Consider the following 16,580-nt stretch of genomic DNA (forward strand, 5'->3'; position numbering starts at 1 on the left):
TTTAAACACTTGAAATGTGCTATATAAATGCTAAGTGTTATTTTCCTCTTCCAAAAATCATAGTTGTAGCATCCAAAATAGAGAATAAAAGAAGGACAAATGCTTGCTCTGATCAAACGCTTGCTCCTTGGGAGGAAAGCTATGGCACACCTAGACAGCATGTAAGAAGCAGAGACATCACTTTGCTGACAAAGGTTCGTATAATCAAAGCTATGGTTTTCCCAGTAGTAATGTACGGCTGTGAGAGCTGGACTATAAGGAAGGCTGAGTGCCGAAGAATTGATGCTTTCGAACTGTGGTGCTGGAGAAGACTCTTATGAGTCCCCTGGACTGCAAGGAGGTCAAATCAGTCAATCCTAAAGGAAATCAACCCTGACTGCTCATTGGAAGGACAGATACTGAAACTAAAGCTCAAATATTTTGGCCACCTAATGCGAAGAGAAAAGTCACTGGAAAAGACCCTGATGCTGGGAAGGATTGAAGGCAAAAGGAGAAGGGGACGGCAGAAGATGAGATGGCTAGATAGCATCACCGATGCAATGAATATGAGCTTGAGCACACTCCGGGAGAGAGCGGAGGACAGGAAGGCCTGGCGTGCTATGGTCCATAGGGTCACGAAGAGTCAGACACGACTTAACGACTGAACAACAACATCTGATCAAATATACGTTTTAACATTGGACTCCAACTTCCAGGTCTTGAACTTTGGGGGGGGTCACAGAGATGCTTTCATATTGGGTTGTATCTGGATATCCTGTGAGATGCCAATATAGGAACCTCTTTCTTATGGAGGGAGTGGTAGGTGGGTTTTGGAGATTCCCCCTTGTAGCTACCTTTGCTTACTGAAAATCTCCTCTGGACAACTGCTGGGGCCTTTGGAAAAGCATGGAAGGTGGTGCAGAAGACTGCATGGGGCAAGGGGGTACTGGCAAAAACTGCCTCCCGCTCCTGTGAGTGGAAGCCTTCACTGGATCACAAGTCCTTCTGTGAGGGAAGAAGCCCTTCCATTCGCAGAAGGGCTCTTCTATATACAAACTATTGACTCCAAACATTTATTCAGACTGTATCTTTTAGGTAATATACAGTTCTTAAAGCAAGATAAAGGTTTCTTATCACACTACATATGTCAGTTAATTTACCAATGTCAAGGTATCTGTGTTTTTGTAAATGGTCACTGTTAACAACATAATTGTTATTGTCTGTACTTTCTGCATTTAATTTCTCTCTCACCGTTTATGATCCCCACCACCACAGTCCTAGGTATATATACCAGTAACTTAGGACAAGACTTCAGACATCTGATGAAGTGGGCGCTGGTCCATGAAAGCTTATGACCATAATAAATCTGTTAGCCTTTAGGGTACTATTATATTCTTTGTTATTTTTGGTGTTACAGACAAAATGGCTACCCCTCTCAAATTTGTGACATTACTTTAACAAACAGAGGCATTGTAATTGGTGCAGTAGACCTAAGTCTCTCCCAAATCTTCGAGAAACAATGGGTTGGATCCAAAGATGCCCTTCTGGTAGCAACATAGTGGAAGGGACTTACACAAGAAAAATGATCCCAAATCCAGGGGAGTTCCTTTGTTTGTGCAAACTCTTGAGAATGAGCTAGTGTATAATCTTACACAAGACCTTTTAATATCCTTATGTATAAGCTCTAATGACTAGAGCTTACACACTACAGCCTGTATTTTCCTTATTCAGTGCTTTTTATTCTAGATTGTAACTCACAGAACAGCACTAATGTATGGTCTCCTTCTACTTATTTGATCAAAGCCATTGTAATAAAATTCAAGATCAGATATATTCACATGTTCATCTTTCCTGCAGTGTAATGGTATGAAAACAGTGAGGAAATCTCATCTATTTGATGTTCTTTCCCATTTAACTTAATAACAAAATATCTTATGGTCTTCTGGCCATGATTCAAGGCCTGATTTTGGCTTATTAAAATCCTAAATGGCTAGAACTCTTCATGCCGAAGAGACTGCATCCTTTCTCTGCCCCCCCCCCCCCGGTTCTTACATCAAACAAAATAACACCCTTATTGACGCCATAATGTAGAACAAGGCAGCCACATACACACAGGGCTGGCATCAAAGGTAGGCATGGTTGGGCACCAGTCGAGGGCCCGCACTCCAGTAGGGGCCCACTGACAAGAGCCCCCTGGAGTTGCTCCCTCTCTTCACCACTGCAACCTGCTTGTTCACCTGACACTCATTCTGGACCAGACAACAGTGGTGGGGAAAAGGAGGAACAGTAGATGCCGCTGCCTATTTGCTCATTGCTCTCTGCCTGCCAAGCAAGCAGTAATCACGGTGGTTTGTTTGATTGTGCGAACTGACCCGCACACAGGTATTTGTATAGTTGCTCTTACTCACAAACCTTGCCATCCTCCAAAACCTCAGCATCCTCCAGAGGCTCTGCAAGATCTTTGTGTCTGAGCAAGCATTTAAGAAATTAGTTTATGTATTTATATTAATATATTAATATTGTCACCCACAAATTTTCAAAGTGACTAACAACAATTAGAAACAAATGAAAAAATGAACTTTGTTCAGTGTATGTTAGGTAGGCAAGGCTGACTTTTGCAATATATTTTTATGTTGCTTGGGGGAGGCTGGTTAAACAGTTTGTAAATATTTTCATAAATTTACTTGGCATTTGAATTTCATAAAGTTGTTACCCATCCTGAGGGCAAACTAATGGTCTAAAAATAAAGAGAATATTCAAATGCACTGTGTGTAAAATGCACCGTGTGTAGTCGTTTTACTGGAGCAGGATTGAGGTCTCAAAAGCAAACAATAAATGTGACTCAGCATAATTAATCATGTATAATGGTTAACTAGCATAATTAACCCATGAAACAGAATACCTAACAGTGCAATCCTATACATCAGCCTTTCCCAACCTGGTGCCATCCGTCTCAGCCAGCATGGCCAATGGTCAGAAATGCTGGACAATGTAGTCCAAAACATCTGGAGCGTACCAGGTTGGGGAAGGCTGCTATTCATGTTACTCAGAAGTCAGCTGCATTGGGTTCAATGTGGCTTTCTCACAAGTGGGTATAGGACTGCAGCCTAGGACAAAACACAATACGAGAATTGCCAGGCTTCAGTTTACCCACTGGACTGCTTCTGAATATAATGCTATTCAAAGCGCAGTGGCTGATGAACTATAGGAACACCTCTTTTCAAAGAGGGACTGATTATAATATGATAGCTTACATTACGAGCAGACAGTGTACACAGACACACTTCTGTACAAGGCTCAGGGTGGGTCTCTCGGGGAAAAGCATAGACAAAAGAAAGATTCGTAGGAAATGCATGCCAACGATTGCTTCTTAAGATTTTTCATTAATGTTTGGCCAATAGCATTTTACGCTGCGGTGGATGAAGTTACGTGGGTTTCAGAGAAGCTGCAGTATTACTTATTTGATCTCATTTATGAAGCATCTGCAACTATGCTGGAATTATAACCATAGTAGAAGACAACTTAAACTTCCACAGTAAAGCAGTACTGAAAAATGCTATCAGCTAGTAAGGCTTTAGTTGTGACCCAGTCTCATTATGTTAGGCTTTCTGAAAGCAGGTCTCTGCTGTATTGAAGAACAGGTAAAATTCACTTGATTGTAACAGTGTACAATGTATGGATGGCACCAGAGTTCTAGTTTAGTTATGCTTTAAATAAGCAATCTGCACACAAAGACCCTACAAGAGAATATTTGCAATTTCTTATAAAATCCACTCCAAGTAAGGAAGGAAGTATAGATTTAAATTCTTGTAATTCCTTAAACCTACAAAAAATATTCACTTAACTGTAACTGCTTTTATGAGGCTGCAAAATAGCTGAATGATTAAGAAGTTGCAGCCATGAATTTCTTACATTCAGATACAATCAAGCGTTAAACAAAAATTATTAGAGAAATTAAATTTAATGCTGCTCACATCACAGATGTCTGGGTCTACACCGAAGAAATCTATTTTGCATTTCTGCATCATTATGTTGTGGTAGGTTTTTCCCCCAACGTGGGAGACTACCAAGATTCTATCTCTACTGCATCGCTTGACTCAGGCAGTAGGTTGGTTGATCTCAATCTATTGCCAGTGAAAAAGATAAACACACACATTCTTTGTCTGACCTAAACTAGGTTACTGCTTAAATGGTTGCTGATGCTGGATATCATTTTTTCTGGCCTAAGCATAGTTAATTTCAAGTTGGTTGAACCACAAGCTCCTTTGTACTTCTTAGTTTAAGTGTATTTGTTTTGTTTGGTTCTTACCTTATTCATTTGGAATTTCTTCATATAGTCATTTATTTGGAATTCCAAGTTATTACACCAGACTTGTAAATAAGTCTAGAGCAACTAGTTCACAACTTAACAGCCTGCCTACCCACACATACCTATATCATTATTTGTGTTTGCAACTAAATCAAACTTCAGTGAGGCTTTCCTACTGGATCACTTTGACACAACGACCTGGTTCACACATAATGACAACCCAGAGTATGGGTTGAGTATGGGCTGTCATTAAATCATGGGTTGTTTTAGAATTGTGGGTTGTTATGTGCAAACCCCACACTATAATTATGTGTTGTCAACCACAAACAACCCAGAATTCATAACCCAATAACAAACCATGGGTTCTCTTCTTCAATTATTTCTGGTTACCAACCCATCATTAAACCATAGTGAAGGGTTTGCACGTAATGACAACCCACATTCAACAACAACCCACAATTCAACAGCAACCCATACTCAAGCCATACTCTGGGTTGTCGTTATGTGCAAAACAGGTCAATATCTTATTGCCAAAGACAATCGGAGATGAGTGGCTTTTTCACATTTGTAATACATCAATTACTGTATATAAAACAATTCAAATTAATGATGCTTGGCAAATGGGGGGGGGGGAGAATGAGAAATTGATCACTGGCAATTCCACTCTAAAAGTCATAACTTGCTCCCTGAGTATCATTAGCTGTCTGCAATCAAGGATGGCTTTCTCAGTTCTGTTCACTGTCCACATTTAATAGTTTCAACTGATTAATGAGCCATTGCAGGAGTGGATTCCAAGACTTCCCATCATTTATGAATAATGCATACATCTTAGTCTCCTGAAGGAGGATGAGGCAGATCCCTATGCTACTGTATAAATAACACAATGCATACTTTTCTAAATGGATTAACATGAGATTCTGTGGAAAGCCGATGTCTGCTAATACACTGTACGTGCAAGAACCATTCCATTATTCTTGAATTAGCAAAATACCCCTTATGATGACAGATCGGGTGTGTGACAGCGTGTGTGTGTTTGTGGTGTGTGTGTGTTCATATATGAGAGGGTGCAGATGTGAGGATGTATTAAATTATCACAGTAAAGGTAAAGGTGTCCCCAACCAGTCGTGTCCAACTCTAAAGGGTGGTGCTCATCTCCACTTCTAAGCCGAAGAGCCAGCGCTGTCCAAAGATGCTTCCGTGGTCATGTGGCTGGCATGACTGAACACCGAGGTGCACGGAACGCTGTTACCTTTCCCGCCGAAGCGGTACCTATTTATCTACTTGCAATTCCTTGCTTTCGAACTGCTAGGTTGGCAGGAGCTGGGACTGAAGATGGGAGCTCACTCCGTCACGCAGCACTCAGGTCTCGAACTGCTGTCCTGCCGACCTTCTGGTCTGCAGTTCAGCGTCTTAACCACTAAGCCACCGCACCACAGCATGTAATTATGTAAATTATCATAGTAGTAATGCTTAATTTTCCCCTAAAGGACAAAAGTGGGAACCTGTGGCCCTCGAGATGCTGTTGGACTACAACACCCATCACCTTACCATTATCCATGCTGGCTGGGGCTGATGGGAGCTGGGCCATCTCAAGGGCCACAGGTTCTCCATTTCACTACAAAACATAGTAACAGCCAGTCTCATACATATCAGAAAGTTAAAGGCTGAAGTAAGGGAACACCAGTGAGTTCAGGGCTAAATTGATTTCAGTACCTGGTAATCCCTGCCCACTTAGAATCAAGCCTGTTCCTCTTTGCATAGCCCCATGCCGAGTTCAATTTTTTTGGAGACATTAGTGTATGTAGACTGGAATGTCGACTTTTGATGCTCATTTGACTATTTAGATATTAGAAAAGCACATGATCCCTGAATGTTCAAGGATAGGGTAACATTTAGAAAAGTAAAAACACACACACACCTTATTTCCTGCAACATGGACTGACTAATAAAAGCCATGTCTAATCTTGAGAACATGCCCCAAAGTTACAACAGGCAGATCTACAACCTTTATGCTCATTAGCAAAACAAAGATCTTCAGTATGGAAAAAATAATGAAAACTAAAATACCTGAATAATGCAGTTTTCAGGTTAAATACAGTTTCACCAAGGGCAATCAAAAATGTTGCAAAAATGGATTAGCTTAAGAATAGACAGGAAATTGAAAATGTTTGGTGAAGGGAAGATATAATCATGTTCTTCACCTATCTGTAGACATTTGCTTATTTTTATTCCTCAGATTCTTTTGTTTACAATAGGCTTCTTTTAATGATTTTTCCTACGAAATAACTGCAACACAAGGCAGTGGCTTTTGGGATATGACTCCAATGTTCTTTGCTACTATTCTTTAGCAATGCTTGGTGTTAATATTGCATTTACCCTCCAGCCATACTGCAAACATCTCATGAGCAGGACGGCCACAGTTACTTTGCAAATTCTCAACAGCAACATAGTTGACATGAATGTCCAATAATGTGGTGGATGCCAGGCCAGTGAGAACATAGAAGACCAGCATTTCCAGCTCTTTGCAGTCTAATGGGATTCCCAAAACTCAGAACATAACTAATTTTGATGTTCAAATTCCCAATTCAAGCTAAAAATGATGAGATTTGAAACAAAGTAAGATTGGGGGGGGGGGTTCCTTTTTTAAAAAATATCTTTTTGTTTTCATTCTTACCATAAGGGAACTGCAAGAGAAGGAAAATGTGGTACTATTGGAAAGTAATTAGACTTTGAATTATTGCAATGTGGGATGTAACAGCAAAGTGGCGTTGTTACCCCAGAGCCTAATCAAATTAAGTTACTTGAGGCCCCAGAGTCTAGGGGAAAACCCTACATTTGAGTGCACCCACACAGATTTGGTTTAAAAAAAATTATGTGGAAAAAAAGAGGTGTTGGACTGAGGTTTGAGTAACCTTTCAGATACATTCTATAATGCCAAAGCTTCAACTACAGTTTTCCATTTTGAATGGAAACAATTATCAAGAAAACCCTTTAAAATGTCCTTATTTCTTATCTACCTTTGTTCCCCCACCCCTCCTGAAAAGACTGCATATACAGTATCTAAAAGTATCTTAAAAAAAAAAAAGATTTGGCACCCCAGCCCCCCCACCCTACACACACATACACTTTTCCCTTTACCCTGCTTTCTAGTCACCTCTCTTCTCTCATTCAACCTCTTTTTGTGGTTGAATGTTGGGGTCAGACATGTCACTGTCTGACAATAGACCTACTCTCATTACACCAGTGTTCTAAAAGGAAGAAAATGGAGGACAGAAGAAATAGGCTTCAGCCGTCTTAAAAGTGGCACCAAGCTTACACATCAAACTAAGAAAGAAAGAATTCCAAATTAAGATGAGCTACCTCAAACCAAGGCAATATGTAATTTCTTATACAATCTTGCTTTATTTTCACATCTATAGATATAATGGGTTCCTCCCTCCCCTCCCCTCCCCTCCCCACCTCAACTCTCCTCATTCTAGAAGATTATAAAGCTGAAGATCAGAATGACAGACTAAACTTGAACTTGTGATTCAGCAAATTCTAATGGCTTAGAAGTACGACAATCCACGTACTACCGAAAGATAGAAGCAGTCCATTACGTGTATTGATTTGCAGCACTTTGTCAGCACTAATGATGTTATCTCATTAAAAGAGATAAATGCCTTTCAGTTCTAGCAAAGCATCTGCTTCTTACTCTCTCACGCTCTTCAGTGAGACCCTCAGCTGCTGTATATGCAACTCCAACTGAAAGCCAACACAAGCCTCTGAGAGCTGCTAACCAAGTCATTTCTTTTTTAATAGGGTTATTCTTTTCCTTAATGTTATCTCTGATAAAGACATTGTGTGGGCAGAATACGGGGAGGTGTGTGTGTGGGGGGGGGGGAAGCTGCAAAGCGTAAAGAAACAATGATGGGAGAAGCCTTGCAAACAAACAAAAAAAGGTGTCATTTGCAATTTCTGAACATTACTATTAACTAACTCTTTAATGCAAACTAAACTACATGGTAGCAACTCTCATTAGAATAGGTGAAATTTTAAAGAGTGGCAATTATTCAGCTGGTTTCCACCCAGCAATACTACCATATGCAATACAGAACTCGTAAAATAATAAAAGGTAGCAATTTACCATAATGAATGTTTTATACATAATTCCTTTTTTGTGGGGGGTCTTTTAAAGTACACATTATTAAAAAGTCTCTATTTACTAGCATTACTAGTTTTGCTCCAGGGAATACTCTACAACGACACAACACCAATCTTTAAACTCCAGATATGTTGCCACATTTCTTCCCTTGAATATCCACTTGGTTGTTAAAAACGTTTAGACTCAATTGCCCTGATCTTGTGACAGCAATTAGTATACAGAAACATGTTTCTGGATACATAATTGCTGTTGTGCAGGCAGGGGTAGGAATGGAGAAAATAGGAGAGTCAGCAATCAGCAACTGAATAAGGCACGTAGAACCCTCCTTTGTTATTTCGTTCAGGTTCCCACGTGCAGAGGACAAGTAACTGCAGGTGCAGCAGTGAAGACACTGCTTTCTACGAGGACTACGATTCCCTGAATCAAATTGTCTTATCTGACAGGTTTTCACAGCATTACTACATCTTTTTCTGAAGGAATACAACAAGCATCCTGGTGTAACTAAACTGAATTGCAAGGTAGTAATATATATCACCCCTTCATGGATCACTGCCTTGTTGTGGCGAAGGGGCTTGCGTAACTCAGTGAAGCCATAAGCTATGCCGTGCAGGGCCACCCAAGACGGACAGGTCATGGCAGAGAGTTCTGACAAAATGTGGTCCACTGGAGAAGGAAATGGCAACCCACTCCAGGATTCTTGCCAAGAAAACCCCATGGAACGTATCACAAGGCTAAAAGATATGATGCCGGAAGATGAGCCCCTCAGGTCGGAAGGTGTCCAATATGCTACTGGGGAAGAGCAGAGGGTATTTCCAAGTAGCGCCAGAAAGAGTGAAGCGGCTGGGCCAAACCCGAAAGGACACTCAGCTGTGGATGTGTCTGGTGGTGAAAAGAAAATCCGATGCTGTAAAGAACAATATTGTTTAGGAACCTGGAATGTCAGATCAGTGAATCAAGGTAAGCTGGAGGTGGTCAAACATGAGATGGCAAGATTGAACATCGACATCTTGGGAATCAGCGAACTAAAATGGACAGGCATGGGCAAATTTAATTCAGGTGACCATCATATCTACTATTGTGGGCAAGAATCCCTTAGAAGAAATGGAGTAGCACTCATAGTCAACAAAAGGGTGGGAAAAGCAGTACTGGGGTACAATCTTAAAAATGATAGAATGATCTCAGTACGAATCCAAGGCAAACCATTCAACATCACAGTAATTCAACTCTATGCCCCAACCACTGAGGCCGAAGAAGCTGAGGTTGATCGGTTCTATGAAGACCTACAACACCTTCTAGAACTAACACCAAAAAAAGATGTCCTCTTCATCATAGGGGATTGGAGTGCTAAAGTAGGAAGTCAAGAAATCACTGGGATAACAGGCAGGCATGGCCTTGGTGTACAAAATGAAGCAGGACAAAAGCTAATAGAGTTTTGCCAAGAGAACACGCTGATCATAGCAAACACTCTTTTCCAACAGCACAAGAGACGACTCTACACATGGACATCACCAGATGGTCAATATCGAAATCAGATTGATTATATCCTTTGCAGTCAAAGATGGAGAAGCTCTATACAGTCAGTAAAAACAAGACCTGGAGCTGACTGTGGCTCAGATCATGAGCTGCTTCTTGCAAAATTTCGGCTGAAATTGAAGAACGTAGGGAAAACCACTAAACCATTCAGGTATGACCTAAATCATATCCCTTATGAATACACAGTGGAGGTGAGGAATAGATTTCAGGGATTAGACCTGATAGACAGAGTGCCTGAGGAACTATGGACAGAGGTCCGTAACATTGTTCAGGAGGCAGCAACGAAATCCATCCCAAAGAAAAAGAAATGCAAGAAAGCCAAGTGGCTGTCTGAGGAGGCTTTACAAGTAGCTGAGGAAAGAAGGGAAGCGAAAAGCAAGGGAGAAAGGGGAAGATATATCCAACTGAATGCAGAGTTCCAGAGAATAGCAAGGAGAGACAAGAAGGCCTTCTTAAATGAACAATGCAAAGAAATCGAGGAAAACAACAGAATGGGAAAGACTAGAGATCTCTTCAAGAAAATCGGAGATTTCAAGGGAACGTTTTGTGCAAAGACGGGCATGATAAAGGACAAAGAAGACAGGGACCTAACAGAAGCAGATGAGATTAAGAAGAGGTGGCAAGAATACACAGAAGAACTATACAGGAAAGATCTGAATGTCCCTGATAGCCATGATAGTGCGCTCACTGAACTTGAGCCGGACATCCTCGAGAGTGAAGTCAAGTGGGCCTTAGGAAGCATTCGTAACAACAAAGCTAGCGGAGATGACAGTATTCCAGATGAGCTATTTAAAATCCTAAAAGATGATGCTGTTAAAGTGCTGCATTCAATATGCCAACAAATTTGGAACACTCAACAATGGCCGCAAGACTGGAAAAGGTCAGTTTACATTCCAATTCCAAAGAAGGGCAACGCCAAAGAGTGTTCAAACTACCGCACAATTGCGCTCATTTCACATGCCAGCAAGGTGATGCTCAAAATCCTACAAGCTAGGCTTCAGCAGTATGCGAACCGAGAACTACCGGAAGTACAAGCTGGGTTTCGAAGAGGCAGAGGAACTAGAGATCAAATCGCCAACGTTCGCTGCATCATGGAGAAAGCAAGAGAATTCCAGAAAAACGTCTATTTCTGCTTCATTGACTACTCTAAAGCCTTTGATTGTGTGGGTCACAACAAACTGTGGCAAATTCTTAAAGTGATGGGAGTACCAGACTACCTTATCTGTCTCATGAGAAACCTGTACGAGGGTCAAGAAGCAACAGTAAGAACCAGACATGGAACAACCGAGTGGTTCCAAAGTGGGAAAGGAGTACGACAAGGCTGCATATTGTCACCCTGCTTATTTAACTTATATGCAGAGTACATCATGAGAAGCACTGGGTTGGATGAATCACAGGTCGGAATTAAGATTGCCGGGAGAATTATCAACAACCTCAGATACGCAGACGATACCACCCAAATGGCAGAAAGCAAAGAGGATCTAAAGAGCCTCTTGTTGAAGGTGAAAGTGGAGAGTGCAAAAGCTGGTTTGAAACTCAACATTAAAAAACGAAGATCATGGCATCTGGCCCCATCACTTCCTGGCATACAGAAGGGGAAGAAATGGAAGCAATGACAGATTTTATTTTCTTGGGCTCCAAGATCACCACAGACGGTGACTGTAGCCATGAAATTAAAAGACGCTTGCTCCTTGGGAGGAAAGCTATGGCACACCTAGACAGCATAGTAAGAAGCAGAGACATCACCTTGCCGACAAAGGTCCGCCTAATCAAAGCTATGGTTTTCCCAGTAGCAACGTATGGCTGTGAGAGCTGGACGATAAGGAAGGCTGAGCGCTGAAGAATTGATGCTTTCGAACTGTGCTGCTGGAGAAGACTCTTACGAGTCCCCTAGACTGCAAGGAGGTCAAATCAGTCAATCCTAACTAAAGGAAATCAACCCTGACTGCTCATTGGAAGAACAGATACTGAAGCTGAAGCTCAAATATTTTGGCCACCTAATGAGAAGAGAAAAGTCACTGGAAAAGACCCTGATGCTGGGAAAGATTGAAGGCAAAAGGAGAAGGGGATGGCAGAGGATGAGACGGCTAGATAGCATCAGCGATGCAATGAATATGGACTTGAGCACACTCCGGGAGAGAACGCAGGACAGGAAGGTCCATGGGGTCACGAAGAGTCGGACACGACTGAACGACTGAACAACAACAATATATATCAAAATACGGTTAACTTCTATAACAAATACCACAGATTACCACTGTTCATAATTAAAACACATTTTTATAACTATCTTGATGTTATACTTTATTGCTATGGTTACCCAAAACATGATATTTAAGTACTTGTGCCCAGCAAGCATTGAAAACACTGACAGTCTATCTTGGTATCTCAGCAGAAGACAGTTCTGTTAAAAAAACAAAACAAATGTACTTCTGAGGAGTTTGGCTTCTTATCAGTTGCTATATAACTATGAAGAATGAAATGGAATTTTTCCATGAACCATGATATGACATGCCACACAAATGTTGCATAGCACCTTAATGTAATGCGTAACATTAAAGCCCTTGATAGGAACTGTGCAAGTCAAAAGAGGGAGAAAACCACACACCATACAGGTAAACAAGGTCCATGTGCTGCGTGACCTCCATCTCTCAAAAGGTATCACTATCTTCAAGTCAAGTGGCAAATACATACCACATCCCCACACCAGCTTCCATTCTATTCATAGTAGTGATATATGGGGCTGAGTAAGTGAAGGTGACGATTCACAGTTATATTAATTTTGTGCTCTCTTCCCGACTGTAAGAATTCCTCATGGTCTCCATAGATGCCAGGCTATGTAGCATTTTCATTTCATTTAGCATTTTAATTTCTTTCCTTCTGCTGATCAAAATTCTTTGGATATCCCAAGGTGACTCAAATATCCATGGTTGTTCTATAGTTGTTATTGTGTCACATATAGAGATGTGAAGGCCCGGAAACCGCCCCAGAAAAATAGGGAAAATGTGTTTTTTTCCATTTTTTTTCTGAGGACCATTTCCCCCCTCCCCCTCCCCCAATTGGAAAAATAGAACAGCTTTGGATTATGGAATATTTTCTTTTAGAATTTAAGACAAAGTGTATATATATTGTTACCTGGCCTTTACTCTCCGCAAATCATTTCTAAAAACTGTAATAAGAACATATTTATAGAAAGACTAGAAATGTAAAATGTCTGGAAATAATGAAGCCATAGGGGAAAATGTTATTGTTAATCCCCTCTGTAAGATTCCCAGCATAGTTATTTCTTTCATTCCTTATTAAAATTATTGATCTAAAGTACATTTTACCGATAGGCATTCCTAAGCTGAGTCTTTCCTGGCTAAACAAAATCTCAATAGCTTTTCCTTTAGATCCTTACATTCCATCCCACAAATAGGAACAGGTTTAGGAATTTCCCTAAACTTCCTAACAAATAGCAACAGATGTTGTACACCAGTCTTTCTCTGCCTCTAGTTGTTCTTCCTTCTTCTGGCTTCTAGGATGATTCAGATGTTTCAGGGACTACTTGCTGATCAGACATTAAACAGGAACCTAAAATATGTTATGTATATCTTGGTTTGCTCATAAAATTATCCTGTTTTGTATATTAAATGTAAAAGTATGGTTTATTTAGACAATAATTATAAATTTACTGAGTTTAATTTTAAAAGTTTTTAAATATAATGATAAATTTATAAGCAAACCAAGTTATACATAAAGTAACTTTAGGAACAGAAATGCTTCTTTAGGTTCCTAAAGCAGCCCTCCCCAACCTGGTGGCATCCAGATGTTTTGGACTACAATGGCCAGCATGACCATTGGCCATGCTGCCTGAGGCTGATGGGAGCTGAAGTCCAAAATATCTGGAGGGCACAAGTTGGGGATGGATGCTTTGTTAAAGCAATGAAGTGACTTCAGAGCTGTAAAGAATGCTCAAAAATAATTATTGCCTATTTTTCAATTTTTCCCAAAATTTCTGCTTTTTTCCTTGAAAAACACACACAAAAATGGTTTTCCCCATGGTTTCAAAATGTCCAGAAATTTTACATCTGTAGTCACATACTAATTATTTCCCCTTCTTCACAGCTCTTTTTCGCCCTTGTGATTCCAAAATTAATTTTAATAGCATACTATAATCTAAACATTCATACAATACTCTTAGTTGTTTTAAATGGTACAAATGAGAAACATCTGTTACTTCCCTATCAACTTAAAACTTCTTGGTATGAAACTGAACAACTATCTGTACTGAAAGAAACCATTTTCAAAATTGGCACAAGCAGGTACGTAAATAAGACCCTGAACTTAAAATAAAATATTATCTCCAAATATAAGACAAAAAGATACATAATTGTTTGTTCAGCAAGGCCCAACTATATCCAGTTATCTGATATAAAGGGACAGCTAACTTGAGGTGTGTGTGTGTGTGTGTGTGTGTGTATATATATATATATATGTATATGTATATGTGTGTGTGTGTGTGTATATATATATATATATATATATATATATATATATATATTCAAAAGGGGCTATAACATGAATTTCCATGATTTCCCCCAATTTGTGACAACTGTGAGTAAAGTAGCTAAGGCTGCAATCCTATATAAACTTACTTGGGAGTTAAGTCCAACTGAACTCAATGGGGCTTATTTCTGAACAGACATGGGTAGGCTTGCATTGTGAATATATTTATTATCAAGGCCTTCCATGATTCAACAAAATTATACTAATGTATAATTGAGAAGAATACACACTTTCTAGTTGAGAAGTTAAAAACACATGTCCTTCAATTGTAACATGAGGTATGAATGTTAAAAATTAATATAGTTAGGTCACAACAACTAGACTGGCTTGATTTTGAATGATTATTAGAACACAACATCCATTTAAAGATGCATGTTTATTTCACCTCAAATACAAAATCCTAACAGAATTTAGAATGCAAAACTATTTTATTACGCTTGCTGTGGCATGGGTCAAATGATTCACTCAAGGCTGGTTCATGCATCTAAATGGCTTGCAGGCCAACTACCCCAAGAACTGAGAAGTATACTGCGTAGGCAGATCTGCCTGTTCTACTAGGCAGGATAAGTGGCCTGCCTCAGGAGGCAGATTACTATTAAAAAGCAGCAAATGATCAATCAGGCTATTTCACAGTAATTTCCATGAAAGTATGCTGGCACTATTTGGGCCTTACTATGTTGTGTTCATTGCTAACTCATTGGGTAGTGAGAAATCAAATATTAACCCTGAATTAGAGTGTGTACGAACATAATATGACGTGAACACAACCACTACTCTGAAAGAGCATACATGTTCAGTTCAAAATGAACCATTCTCTTTCTAGGGTGGAACTCAGGAAAAACCAATTACATGAATTAGTACCAGAAACTAGAAATGCACAGTGCTGATTGGCTAGCAACTGTACTGTCTAAACCTGCATGTGATTAGCTGGTAGATTAGTCTGTCCTTTACACTGCAAAAGTGAGAGGAACCCAGGCTTACCCCTTGGGAGAAAAATCCTCTAGGCACCTGAACCAGATTGGGACCCTACCATGTGGGGTAGGGAGTGATTTTAAGATCTGGATTGGGGCCCTGTGCCTACTCTAGAGGAAAAATCAAAAGAAGACATAGCTAGACACACATTTAAAGTAATGTCTGTTTTGGCCCTAGGTATCCTGCTTAATGTTCCATCTCTGCTGTGCACCCTTAATATAACTTCAGGATTCTGTACTCAAAATATTTCTCTAAATAGGTTCAGCTATGTGCTGAAGATTTATTTTAAAACTGGCATAGTTACCCACTTGCACTTTCAAACACAGAGACTTGATCAGACATCATACATGGAGCAAACTGTTCATAGTTCACAATGATGTTTTCTGAACGAAACTGGAAAAGTCATAAGATAGGCATTGAAAGATGATACCCCCAATAGCCAAATCTAGAATTTTCAAGAAACTAGGTAAGTGTCCAAAAAAATATCAAATTTAAAACTGGAAGTTGTAATCAGTGCTAGAAAATACACAATAGATAGAATTCACATAGCTTGGTTGGTAAGCTTCCTTGGGAGGATGAATAGTCTAAAAAGCAAGATAGAAATTTATTAAATAAATTAAGAATCCATACATTAAAACTGCAGAATTCAGGGTTTTAAGTTTGTAAGCACCTGGCTGCTAGAGTCCAAGGGCCAAACCAGACATTACTTTAAATGTGTGTCTAGCAGTTACATCTCTTAATTTTTTAATTTTTACTCAAGCGTAAGTGCAGACCCCCCAGTCCAGCTTTTAAGATCTAGATTGGACCCTCACCCCTACTCTTGAGTAAAAAATGAAAAAGGCTTGCTGCTAGACACACATTTAAAATAACGTCTATTTTGGCCCTGACTACTCATATCGGTCACATCAGAGCTCTGGACAGTCGGGAACATTGGAAGCTGCCTTATATCAATAGTCAGACCAGAGGTCATCTCCCTCAGTAGTGTCTGCACTGATTAGCAATTACTCTTCAGGGTTTCAGGCAGAGGTTTTCAAGCCTTATCATTATGCCGGGGGGTGAACCTTGAGAAAAGAAAGCCGGAAGCATAATTAAATC

The 16,580-nt window shown here is 40.0% G+C and overlaps 1 protein-coding gene across 6 annotated transcripts in view; it reads right to left on the bottom strand.

Annotated features, from left to right (window-relative positions):
• The window catches only part of BACH2 (BACH transcriptional regulator 2), a 248,706-nt gene that overhangs the window by 160,162 nt on the left and 71,964 nt on the right, over positions 1-16,580 (bottom strand). For 2 of the 6 annotated variants that reach the window (XM_084827119.1, XM_084827111.1), the window contains exon 1: positions 1-9,434. This exon is cut by the window's left edge. The exons of the other annotated variants lie outside the window; for them this stretch is intronic. The gene's annotated coding sequence lies outside the window, so the exon portion shown is untranslated. Of the gene's footprint in view, positions 9,435-16,580 lie in introns of those variants that run through there. 6 annotated transcript variants of the gene reach the window in all.

The sequence above is a fragment of the Heloderma suspectum genome, chromosome 1 (genome assembly GCF_057233095.1).
Source record: "Heloderma suspectum isolate Gila_16-S chromosome 1, 16-S_ref, whole genome shotgun sequence".
Taxonomy (NCBI): domain Eukaryota; kingdom Metazoa; phylum Chordata; class Lepidosauria; order Squamata; family Helodermatidae; genus Heloderma; species Heloderma suspectum.